The sequence below is a fragment of the Uloborus diversus genome, chromosome 6, assembly GCF_026930045.1.
Source record: "Uloborus diversus isolate 005 chromosome 6, Udiv.v.3.1, whole genome shotgun sequence".
Lineage (NCBI taxonomy): Eukaryota > Metazoa > Arthropoda > Arachnida > Araneae > Uloboridae > Uloborus > Uloborus diversus.
In genome coordinates this window covers 93,276,137-93,288,470 of record NC_072736.1, presented here as the reverse complement: position 1 = coordinate 93,288,470, position 12,334 = coordinate 93,276,137, and positions in this window count along the sequence as shown.

Genomic DNA, 12,334 nt, shown 5'->3' with positions numbered 1-12,334 from the left:
GTTAAAATTTCAACTACCAAAATATCATCAAACAGGCAATTGCTTCATTCAAATGTAGAAGCCATTTTCACCCGTCATACTTTGACGTGCGATTTTCTAGTTGTCAAATATTAGTTTTTGAATGGGTTGCCTTGAGAATTACAAAGAAATCGAAATTCAATTTTCACGTTAACTTGGAATGGGTGATTCAATATGGAATTTTTAAAGAATTATGTATGAAACAACAAACGGGACTTCCTGCATCGGTAGTTATAACGGAAGGGTTGCAGTAATGGGAGGTCGTTCTAAAGAGCGTTGACTGTAATTCTTTCTTTTATCGTTAATAAATAGTTTGCAAGTTTTTTGTATAAACAATTAAGTAGTAGGAGAGACTGGGGATCAAGTATCCCCAGTCTTGTTTACAATTAGTTTCCCAGTTTAGTTTTCAATTTCTTTCTCCGGAGCAAGTTATCAGTTTTTAATTAAAAATTACGCGAACAATCGTATCTGTTTCCTCTATCTGACAGTATTTTTTTTCAGTTGTTCATTTTCTTGCAGAAAAATATTTGCAATTATCCTCACATATATTATAGCCAATGATCGAGTAACCCGCGAATTTCAACAATGAAACTCGCGCCACGGCATGATAATTTGATATGTTTTGGAAATGCATAACGTGCAGGGAAAGGTTTTATTGTGAAAAGGCTGAACTCGATCCGATCACTCAACTGTTTTGCTGGTAAGACTGTGTAATTTCGGGTGAATGAAGAAACGAAAAAGTGGTCAACAATGAACGCTATCTACTGGAGTTAAGGGTTCATCCACTGGAGTTAGGGTTAAAATTTCAACTACCAAAATATCATCAAACAGGCAGTTGCTTCGTTCAAATGTAGAAGCAATTTTCACCCGTCATACTTTGATGGTCGACTTTCTAGTTGTTTATAAATGGACATACGTACCAAACTGCGATCATTAAGCATACTATTAATCATATTTCCTAAAATAATTTGAAGAGTATATTTTTTTGATAATGCTATTTTATAAAATCTTTCTGATTTTTAAAAGTCGCGAAATGGATGTTGAGGTTATTCTTAACTTCTGATTACTGCATCCATGCAATTGGAATCGAAGCTTTTAAGTTCGAACGAGAAAATGAAATGATCGCTTGAGAAATGAATATCCTCTTCAATCAAATACAGTTACGGTTACTTCAGAAAAGATGAGAGGGATCGGTAAAACCGTCATTCCATTATCTTCAGTATTCCGCTGCATTGAATGGCAATCTATCATTAAAAGAAGATAGGAACCTTTTCAAATGGACGAGCAAAAAGTAATCCCGTTTCTGTTTTTGATTAAACAGGCATTGTTGTTAAGAAATTGCGTAAATCATTGGACTTTTCAAATGAAGAATAGTTTATCATTTGAAATAGACAGAACTCTACTTTTATTCAGATGTGAATCATTAAGAACTTAACATTACGATTAAATACTAAAAACATTCAGGGAAATCTTTTGGCATAAAAGAACGTAAAGTATAGTGATTTAAAATTAATACCCGTCATTACCTGCAATGGTATTTTTAATCTTTACTAATAATAAAGCTAAAAGTCTGTCTGGATCTCTCTCTCTCTCTCCCTTGATATCTCTCTCTGTCAGGATCTCTGTGACGCGCATAGCGCCTAGACCGTTCGGCCGATTTTGTTGAAGTTTGGCACATAATTAGTTTGTAGCATAGGGGTGTGCACCTCGAAGCGATTTTTCGAAAATTCGATTTTGTTCTATTTCTAATCCATTTTAAGAAAATTTTACCGAACAAATTATCATAAAGTGGGCGAGTAAATTACCAAGTTATCATAACATGGAACCGTAACTTGGGCGAACCATTTGGCGTCGTCCACACCGTCCATTATTTGTATATACAAGCGAACCAAATGACCTTTTAATTTTTTACCACGGGCACAGCCGTGTGGGTACCACTAGCGACAGAATATTATCCAATATTATTAATTTTAGACAAAATTAAACAAATTAAAATATTTTCATGCAATGTACGTTTAAACTTGCAAATACCAATGGGGTTGCTTCCATCAGTCAAAAGTACTAGTTTTAGTCACTGAAGTTGATAGAATGAGAAAAAATAAAAATAAAAAAAAATAAATAAAATAAACAACTAAAAATAAAAATAACCTGGAACGAGGAAAATTTTTTATTTTCAAAACGCTTATATTTTAATTAATTTTTTAAATGCCCAATTTTTCAAATAAGGCGGGGTCTTTATGGTCACACAAGCAATGAACTTTGGCACATACTCCACTAGCGCACTGAATGCTTACGCTTGCTGTCTACCGCGTTTCCAGATTTTGATAATTCAGAAGAGAATTAAATACAGGGTGATTCAAAATGAATAGCGGGGTTTTAACATGTTATAATATTTATTACACCAAACTTACAGCCACAAGTGATATATCAAATGAAAGAGAAACTCAAACAGTTTTGTTTGTTGGCATCAGTGCACATGCTAACTGGTACTTCTTATCTGTAACTGGTACTTCTTCTCTGGATACTTTACAGTTATGGCTCTTCCCTCAACTGACACAGGATGAACCAGAAAACTTCATCTTTCAGCAAGATGGTGCGCCGCCTCACTGGCATAATGAGGTACACGATTGGCTTAACCTAACTGTACCTGACCGCTGGATCGGCCGTAAGGGGCCTAATGACAGGGCTTGTTTCCCATGGCTTCCACGGTCACCCGACCTATCGCCGTGTGATTTCTATCTTTGGGGGTTTATTAAGGACCGTATGTATGTGCCTTCACTGCAAGCCGACCTTCCCGAATTAAGTAACAGGATTGAAGCAGCTGTTGCAGCAATTATTAATGAGACACTCATCAAAGTTTGGGAAGAACTCTCATATCGTCTTGACGTGTGCCGAGTGACGAATGGTGCTCACATTGAACACTTGCAGGCTATTAAGTAAAACTGTTTGAGTTTCTCTTTCATTTTTATATATAACTTGTGGAAGTAAGTTTGGTGTAATAAATATTAACCCCGCTCTTCATTTTGAAACACCCTGTATTTCTCTCTACGCTTGCTATCAACCATATCGTTGCCAGTACATGTGAGTAAAGAAGCGAATGCAATATTGCGCTCTGCGCTGATGGCATCAGTGAATGGCGTTTCATCACTTGTGATGTCATCTGCAAAGCGTAAAAAATAAAATTGAATTTGTGCAATAATTAAAATAATTTTTAAAAAATATTAAACTTTGTCAAATTATTTAAAAAATGTTCAAATCCTATGTTTTTATGCATGTTCTTTCAGAAAAAAAAATACTTTTAAAATTTCGGAAACGACCTCATTGCAATTTCAAACATTAAAAATATTTTTATTTCTTTTTTTTTAATCAATGTGTAGGAAAATAAACAGGGAAAATATTAGAGCGAAAAGTTATATGATCATTCCAAAGTATTTGACAGTGAAATGCTCCGTACGTACGTAAAAATAAATCTTGAAATATTTATTTTTTTCATTGTAAAATGCAGAGGGCGACTCTGATCTGTATTTTTACTGAGAAAAACATATAAATATTTTGCTTTTTATGCGGGATATTAGGGCTTTATATACGAATTTAACTTTACGTAAGGGGTATTTCACACCCAAATGAACCTGTACTACCTTAAATAAAACGTGTGAAAATGAAATCCATGGAAAGTTATAATAATTATTTTATTGGAAGCCCGAAAAAAAAAACAAGAAGTTCTGTCTAGAACTAGAAAAGCCTACTTTCCCGTGTACCCATACTACTTTCTAGTACCTGATCAATATTCTCGAAAATAGCTAAAGTCGCAAATTTTTTCAAACATATTTTTAAAATACTTTAAGCTAATTTCTAGGAATAAAATATTACTCACTCATCTAAAAAAATTAGATGCGTAAAAAAAAGAAAAAAAAAAAAAAACCGAACAAATAAAATAGCAGCAACTTTTAAACAAAGCAGCTAATACACTTTTTCCATTAAAAAAATCTTTAACAGCTTTCAAAACGAAAAAATAATTAAAATTAATAAGCTCATTAAAATAAAAAAAATCGTCTTTTTCCCCTGTTGCCAAAAACATTTTTTAAATGAATTAATGCACTTACCAAAACAAAAAAAACCTCTAATTTGAGTTCCCAAACTTTGAATTCAAATTATGTTTTTCGCAATCACGAGTTGCGACAAGAATCTACTGGTTAGAGTTATTGTTTCTAGAAATGGCTCCCCCCTCCAAGCATGTCCCTCCTCCTGGGTGGTTACGTGTGTATAGTTGTGTGCGTGTGTGTAGGCTTACGTGTGTGCACGTAGGCGTGTGTATGTGTGTAAAGGCGTGCGCGCGTAGGCAACTGTGTATGAGCATGCGTGTGTAGGACATGGACGCCACCGCCCAGCAGAAGTGGATTCCGGTGGACAGTGCTCAGGACCAGCCGCGCCGCCGCCGGTGGACGGTGGTGCTGCAGCCCTGGTCCAAGCTGAAAAAGGAACCGGAACATCAAGGACTGTCGAGTGAGAACAATGAGCAATCGTGATTGCTCAAAAAAAAAAAAAAAAAACAATAAAATGCCAACTTAAAGAAATAATATTCATTGTCACAAAAAAAAAAAAAAAAAAAAAATCGTCTGCGCATATCTTTATGTAGAAACATAAATGACTTCGAGTTTATTCGCCAAAAACTGAGTACCTAAATTAAAACTTTAGCGCGAAAATAAAAACAAGTCATATCAACAATAATTATTTCACAGTTAAAACCATAGCTGCGGAGTCGGAATCGAAGTCAATCTCATTTTGAGATAAAGGAGTCGGAGTCTAATATTTAAGAATCAGAGTCAGTCATTTGTCCTCCGTGTATACATTTTTGCCAAAGCTACGAAGTCAGAGTCGAAGTCGGGGAGTCGGAGTCCGATTAATTGTCCGGCACAGGAGTCGGAGTCGGAGTCAAGTGCCGTTAAATTCTCGGAGTCGAACTCTGGAGTTCGCCATCAAGAGTTATTTCCAGCGAAATTTGTTTGAAGTAAATCCGCCTTCAAGTACAGAATCTACATTGACTTTCAGTTTCCCCGTAGGCGCTATTGTTAAGAGATTTGAACTGTTCAAAATTGAACGGAAAATTGTTCAAATCAAAAAGATATTTTACATACAAGTTTTTCATCAAAAGCTTTTTCCTACTAGTTTGTTTGAAGCAAATTCGCCTCAAAGTTCGGAATTGCCTTGAATTTCCCCGTAGACGCTAATAATAAGTTTTTTTGAACTGTTTAAAATTGAACAAAAAATAGTTCAAATCAAAAAGTAAAATATGGGAATGAGGTGTCCTCGCCGAGATCTTTCGAACAAAAAAAAAGTTTTTCGAATCGGACTATTCATTCAAAAGTTATTAGGGGGGGACAGACAGACAGACCGACAGACATTTTTCCCCATCTCAATACCCTACTTTCCAATTTTTAATTTTTCGATATTTATTTAATTATTTTTGACATTTTTTTTGTTTTTCGCGATATTTTTAAGATGCATTGAGCCTTCTTTCATGCTTTTTTCTTCTTTTTCTGACTTTTACAGGGAAAGTAGGCTAAAAATGGATAGCTGACCAATTGCTTTTGTCCGTCTGAAAAACAACAACAAAAATAAATAAATCTTACTAATATTATATATGCGAAAGTTTGTCTGTATGGATGGATGTATGGATGTATGGATGGATGTATGGATGTTTGTTACTCTTTCACGCAAAAACTACTGAACGGATTTTGATGAAACTTTACAATAATATAGCTTATGCATCAGAATAACACATAGGGTAGTTTTCGTCCCGTTATGGGGGGCAAAACCCCCTTAGGGGGGCAATAAAACACAATTTTTGTATAAATTCTCTAATATTGGGATGAATAAATACTTGCACATATTTACATTATATGTCCATCGAAAGCTCTGATTTTTCTGCTGAAGATGGCACCTGTTCGAAATTTCTAAGTAGAATAAAAAACGAGTTATGAGCTTTTTAGATCCATGTTCGAAGGCTTTCCTCAACTCAATACAGTATTTAGTGTATCATCTCAACTCCCTGTCGATAGCGACAATTGTTGTATTGTTGACTTTCTTTGCTTTTCGTGATTGTTCAAGGCTTTTCTCAAGTCAAATCTTGAAGTAAGATTTTTGCACAAGATTGGCAAATAATACATGATTTGGCTGATGATTTTCCATTTAAACGGAACTTTAAAGTAATTAATGGTTTTTATTATTATTTATGCTAATTGAACACTTACTCATTATCCAAACAACCAGCAGATCGCCAAAATTTTTGCAGAAAGATTTCCGTAGCTGATGCATTTGGCAGTTTTTTCAACGTTGCTGTTTTTGAAGCCGAAGACTACGTCATAATGTTTCTCAGCTTTCACCATGTAAACAAAATATCGCCAATCAAAGAATTTTCAAAAGACTTTTTTTACTGTGTTAAATAATCCAGCAACTAAATTAGGCAAATCCATAAACAGCACAAAAACTTCCATTAATTTTCCTTTTTGCACAATTTCAAACAATCACCAAATTTTATTACTTATTTTGGTAACATTTCGGATGAAACTGTTTAGCGCCATTTTATGGTGACCAAAAATATCTCAGCATCTGGCGACGATATCTCTGTAACGAAAATTAATATCATATCGTTTTACAAAGTAAGGAAAGAATGGGGGAGCATCATCGAAGGTACCTCGAAACGACTTTCGCAAATTCGGTAAAATCGCACCAAGAGCCACAATGATTGAAATTTCCCGAAATAACTAAAGCAAGTATAAGGGGATTACGAGCGCAGCTACTTTTTTTTAATCACTTCGTACTTCATTAGCCATACAGAGAAGGTTTTAGACTCCATGTTAAAAAAAAAAGTATCAACAGATTAATCTTTTTAAACATGAGAAGATTAATTTCATGTTTTTTAAATTTGTATATGCTTAAATATAGTGCTTTCGTTTCTAAATCAATACTACTTTGTTTTTATACTTATTGCTATTTTAGTTTTATGGGTAAGGAAGAAACTCTATTTTTAATCACGTCAAAAAGATGTGTTTTAAATTCTTTTACTTAAAACAGAAAACAAAAGCAAGTAACGATTTTTTCTAATAATTATTACTGACCCAGGCAACGCCGGGTATTTTTGCTAGTAAAATAAATAAAACGTTTCAACTGCTGCATTTTTATTTATAGTTTGCCAAATTTAACTTAGGTTTTATCACCAGTCCTACATGATAGTTTCTAGTAAGAATTGAGAAAAAAAGTATCATGGTCATATGTGCCCATCACTGACATACTTAATTTTACTTGACTAGTCATGGGCACATCAGCTTAAAAGGATCTTAAGTAACTTAATTAATAGCAAAAATATACTATATAATGGGGAAAAAAGCTAAGAAAAGAGTACGCACCAACAAAGCTGCGATCTGTTTCGAAAACAAGAAGTTCTGTCTCGAGCTATACGAGCTTACTTTCCCGTATACCCATACTACATTCTAGTACCTGATCAAAATTCTCAAAAATAGCTAAAATCGCAAATTGTTTCAAATATATTTTTTAAATATTTTAAGCTAATTTCTAGGAATAAAATATTCCTCACTCATCTAAAAAAATTAGATGCGTAAAAAATAAAATAAAATAAATAAAAATAAAATAAAATAAAATAAAATAAAAAAAAACGAACAAATAAAATAGCAGCACCTTTTGAACAAAGCAGCTAATACACTTTTTTCCATTAAAAAAAATCTTCAACAGCTTTCAAAACGAAAAAATAATAATTAAAATTAATAAGCTCATTAAAATAAATACATCATATAAAAAAAAAATCGTTTCTTTTTCCCCTGTTGCCAAAAATAATTTTTTTAATGAATTAATGCACTTACCAAAATAAATAAAAACAATAAAATGTCAACTTAAAAAAATACTTTTCATTGTCAAAAAAAAAAAAAAAAAAAAAAATTATAATCGTCTGCGCATATCTTTATGTAGAAACATAAATGACTTCGAGTTTATTCCCCGAAAAATAAATACCTAACTTTATAATCACGCTATTAAAACTTTAGCGTGAAAAAAAAAAGTCATATCAACAATAATTATTTCACAGTTAAAACCATAGCTGCGGAGTCGGAGTCAGAATCAATCTCATTTTGAGATAAAGGAGTCGGAGTCGAATATCCGAGAATCGGACTCAGTCATTTGTCCTCCGTGTATAAATGTTTGCCAAAGCTGCGAAGTCAGAGTCGAAGTCGGGGAGTCGGAGTTCGAATAATTGTCGGGCACAGGATTCGGATTCAGGTGCCCCTAAATTCTCGGAGTCGGAGTCTGGATTTTGGCGTCAAGAGCTATTTCCAACAAAATTTGTTTGAAGTAAATCCGCCTTCAAGTACGGAATCTATATTGACTTTTAGTTTCCCCGTAAGCGCTAATGTTAAGGGATTTGAACTGTTCAAAATTGAACGGAAAATTGTTCAAATCAAAAAGATATTTTATATACAAGTTTTTCACCAAAAGCTTTTTCCTACTAGTTTGTTTGAAGCAAATTCGCCTCACAGTTTGGAATTGCCTTCAATTTCCCCGTAGGCGCTAATGTTAAGTTTTTTTGAACTGTTCAAAATTGAACAAAAAATAGTTCAAATCAAAAAATGAAATATGGGAATGAGGTGTCCTCGCCGAGATCTTTCGAACAAAAAAAGTTTGTTCGAATCGGACAATTCATTCAAAAGTTATTAGGGGAGGACAGACCGACAGACAGACAGACAGACATTTTTCCCCATCTCAATACCCTACTTTCCAATTTTTAATTTTTCGATATTTATTTAATCATTTTATTTATTTTTGACTTTTTTTTTGTTTTTCACGATATTTTTAAGATGCATTAAGCCTTCTTTCATGCTTTTTTCTTATTTTTCTGACTTTTACTGAGAAAGTAGGCAAAAAAGAGATTAATTATCTAAAGTTCTTTAATTTTTTTTTCTTTCGCTCTGAATTGTATTTTTCTACAATTAATTTGACAGATTCTATCACGCAATTTTGCGAACTGCAAATCTCCATATTATACGATGAAACACTTTTTTTTTTTGTAGTAAAAGCAATTTAAAATATTGATTTTGCCGGAGCATCGATCGGAGACATCGCTGATGCTTTATACTGCTTAAAATACTGTTTTACAAAGAATACGCTTATATTTCAAATCCCGTTTCTGAATGGGATATTTTAAATATTTTCTTCAACGTGGCGAAAAATGTTGAGGTTCTTTTTAATGTAAATGCCAAAATATTTTGTCAAATACAATTAAAATGTTGTCATTTTAAGCTTTAAGAATTAAAATTCATTAGTTATAAGTAATTCTTGTAATAGTTTTTATTCAAATGCAATATTTGTTTATATATCAAGAAAAAATTATCTTTTCGAAACATTTATGAAATAAATACATACAAACATACATGAAATACACCGCCAACCTCAGTCATTCCAGCCGCGGACTGCAGTTTCGTGCTTATTAGTACTCATCAGCCCAGCTTAGGAATTGACTGAGCTGGAGGTGGAAAACCTCTTAAGGAAGCCAAGAGTGCCAAACAAACTGGTAGCTAATATGGAACTAGCGCAGATCAGATGAGTGACCGAAACAATGGTTCGGTTCAACTCGAAGATTGAAGGCAAGGCAGATATTTTCAGTAAATTACCGCCTTATAGCCAGGGCTATGGTAGAAATACATGAAATACACCGCCAGCTCAGTCATTCCAGCCGAGGACTGCAGTTTCGTGCTTATTAGCACTCATCAGTCCGGCTTAGGAATTGACTGAGCTGGAGGTGGAAAACCTCTTAAGGTAGCCAAGAGTGCTAAACAAACTGGTAGCTAATATGGAACTAGCTCAGACCAGACGAGTGACCGAAACAATGGTTCGGTTCAACTCGAAGATTGAAGAAAATACTGAACTGATTGACCGAAAATACCTGCCTATAAAGAAATAACTGATTAAATTAATAGAGTAATTTAATCAGTTATTTCCCAATCCTCAGCCATCTTAAAAAAAACACTTTTTAAAGTTATACTTATCCTATTTAATTAGAAAATCTAAGCCATCACACGAGTAAAGAAATTATAAATAAATATATATCCCCCCCTTTTTTCCCATTCATTTTTATCTATCTTCCTTTGTTTATTTCCTTTTTGTCTGGATTGACACCCCCCCCCCAATTTTCTTCTATTTATCTTTTTTCCTTTTTTCGAATATTTTTTGGTTTCTGTTTATTTTATTTCATGGTTTTCCATTCACCTTTTCCTTTCTTGCGGTTCACGGTTACTGACAATTTCTTTTCTTTTTGTTTAAGCTTCGGCTTAATCTTTGTCCAATTGAATTCTTTCTTTCTGGGTTCGTACCTAAGAGAAAGCTCTTGGCCTTTGCTTGCATTCCTATTGGTTCCTGATCGGTTTATAAATTTGTCATTGGTGTTTGGCTAATCCGCTGTTTTTATCTTTTAAGCTGCATGCTTATCTGCTCTTGGCTTTTGTCGGATGTCTTTTCATCCATAAGCTCATTATTTTTTGCATTGAAAAAGGCGTTCCCTGTAACGCCGAAACACGTGTCTGCTGTAATTTGCAAATTTGTGCTTCTTCTAACGTTGTTTTGTCTTACTTTACTAGCGGTACAATGCCTGAAAAAAAAAAGGTATTTTTAATCTGTTTTTGCATTGTGCATCCTCATGCAAGGTATGTGCTATCATCCAAGTGAAAATGTTTCCGGGTGACTCTCAACCGCATTTTGCCTAAAAGTAATCATACTTTAAAGTATGATTACTTTGTAAGTATGATTACTTTGTTTATAAAGTTGTTTTCAAGACCTTTAAAGGTCTTGAAAACAACTTTATACAATAGTTGTATTCCTGAAATATAGTTCAGGGGCAGAAACTTCAGGCTCATATTGCTCAGCTGAATGATTTCATGCAATGCAGTAATATCTATTAACACAATTTTTCTTCTTCCTTTTTCTCTTTAATGCCATTCAATCAGTGATAAAATTGTGAATAGGTTTTAGGATTTTCAAATAGACTTATAGGAATTCCCGAGTACCCATTGTGAACATGGTCCATATATAGATGTGATAATTTAAGGGGATTGAAAATAGCGTTCGTAATACTATGGTGTTCATATTATACGGTGTTCAGAGTACAGAGAGATTAGCCTATATTAAGTCTACGGAGTTTCGCTGGGACCATCAAAATGTGTTCAGAATATCGGGGTGTTTACATTGGAGAGTGTTCAGATAGAGAGAGTCCATTGTAAATACATTACATTTAAAGAAAAAAAGTAAGAATATGCAATAATGATATTCATCCCAAAATTAATATTTAAATCTATAAACAAGTCTTAAAATTTAAAAATCTTAAAATGAAAGAAAATAGTTCCAGCTGAAAAAAATACGGTACTTGATCGAAATATGATGAGCAAGTGGTTTGTTCCTTCATAAAAGACAACGACAAAGAAAATCTTTCTCGAAGATTCAAAGTTGAGTCACACACGTATAAGGAAAGTCTTTTTCCGAAAAGTAGAACTTCTTTTTTTTCGAAATATGACATTCTTTTTGACTTTTACAACATTGAGTTGAATTCTGAAAAATAGTAGTACATGTAGCAATTGAATTGAATATTTGTGGTTCGATCACTCTACGGGATGAATACCGAAAGGTTTAGAGTAAAACCAGAAAATATTTCCTCGAAAAATATATTCACGAATTCAAGTGCACGATTCGTTGAATCGTGGTGATGGTTAAGGCGAGGTGTTGTTTGATCAAGATTGAGAATTTCAGGCTGAGAAGTTTAAATTTATTTTTCATCTTGGTGACTTCCATAACGATAACTTAGTGAGGGATAAAATATTTTAATGTATAAGATTTTGAATATCCAAAAAAAAAAAAGCAAAACTTATGACTATGGAAGGTGTTTTATAAATTTTTTAGGGATCTGAAATGGTACAAAAAAATACAACGTAACTCTAATGTTGAAGAACACCAACTATACCTTCAAGTAAATGGCGAAACTACTTTTGTTTGACTTATTTTGTTTCTAGAAAAAAACTATCTAACGTTGAAAATTTGAAAGTTTCAATACAGGGAGGTAGAGTGAAGATCACGAGCTTTAACTTCAGATTTTTTCTATCAGTTTAAAAGGTGGTTTAAGAACCTGAAATTTGAGGGGAAGATTTATTTAAACTATTATATGTAAATTTGAAATAAGTGAAAATCTGATTTCCCCCTTTCAAGTTGTGAACAAATATTTGATTAAAAAACGAGTAACTTTCATCATTTTTCTTCACCTAAGGAG